Source organism: Mus caroli, chromosome X, assembly GCF_900094665.2.
Source record: "Mus caroli chromosome X, CAROLI_EIJ_v1.1, whole genome shotgun sequence".
NCBI lineage: Eukaryota > Metazoa > Chordata > Mammalia > Rodentia > Muridae > Mus > Mus caroli.
Window position 1 is genome coordinate 51,623,818 of NC_034589.1, and position 1,419 is coordinate 51,625,236.

The following is a 1,419-nucleotide window of genomic DNA, read 5'->3' on the forward strand; positions in this document are numbered from 1 at the left end:
TCTTACCAGTTGGAACATCTTCTGGATATATGCCCAGGAGAGGTATTGCGGGATCCTCCGGTAGTACTATGTCCAATTTTCTGAGGAACCGCCAGACTAATTTCCAGAGTGGTTGTACAAGCTTGCAATCCCACCAACAATGGAGGAGTGTTCCTCTTTCTCCACATCCTTGACATTGCTGGCTTTTCAAAAATGGAGATAAGAGGGGACATTCCGAGTGGACACAGCGGTCACCGCCTCTAAAGAGAAGAATTCCCACACTTATGGCTGGAGGTCTGCGCTCCTTATTTCAGAGGTCCCCAGGCAGATTGCAGACTGTGAAGAAAGGTGCAGAATCTCTCACTGGTACAGAATGGATTGGTCACAAATTTACCAGATCAAGAATTCCAGATAAAGTGTTTCGATCTAGACCTGAAGATCATGAAAAGTACGCTGGAGACCCTCAGAACCCTCATAAACTGCACATTGTCACAAGAATAAGAAATACAAAGAGGCATCCATCCTGGGGAAAAGATACCATCAAGATGCTCGGAGTACAGAAGGCACACAGCCCTCAAATTCACAAGAACATCCCATCAGTGAACGCAAAGCTGAAAGTGGGTAAACACTTACTATGCATCCAGCCCCTGAAGCTGCCACAGGGACTTCCCACAGAACAGACCATGTCCAGCACGTGCCTCAAAGGCACTGGGGAGTTGGTCGTGCAGTAACATCTGAAGCCTGTGGAGCTGGAAGCGAAGTCCTGACGCCACACAGCTTCAGCTCACAGATGCACTAACTGAGGAAGCCATTCTCATTAAGGTGTATGTTCATCCAGTCAAAAAAAAAAACAGAAATAAAATTCACATACTATAAATGCCACCCTTTATAACACAATTATGCTCTTCTTTATATATTCAAAGAGTTGTGCAACCATAGTCACTAGTTTTAGAATGGTGGCAACATCCCTCATATGTAACCTTTTCTTCACTCATTAGCAGACATATTCCATCCCACTCCCAGTCCTGAAATCCACAAATCCCTCATATCCCTAGGCATTTGTCTGATCTTCTTCCTGTTCCCCAATGTCTATATTTTCTTTTTCAGACAGGGTCTTATGCACAGCATTCTGGCCTTGCTCTCATTATGTATTCAAAGATAACCCTGCACATCTGATCTTCCTACCTTCATCTTCCATGTGCGTGAGAGTCCTGAGTTACACAGTGCCGAGGACTGGACTCAGGGCTTTGCATGCTAGATGAGCATTCGAGGAACTGAACGATATCCCAGCCCTCCCTTTCTTTGACTTTGTTTCTTTGTTGGTTTGAGACAAGGCTGGCCTGGATGGAAGTCTCCAGCCTAGTTTTTCCTTGCGCTCACTGTGATCCTCCTGCTTTGGCCTCCTTGGGACTGTGATTCCAGAGGAATCTCCTTGACTTT

General features: G+C 45.6%; 1 pseudogene; it reads left to right on the forward strand.

The window, feature by feature from the left end:
• Positions 1-263: 263 nt before the first annotated feature.
• Positions 264-710, forward strand: LOC110286186 (annotated as a pseudogene).
• The last annotated feature ends 709 nt before the right edge of the window (positions 711-1,419 follow it).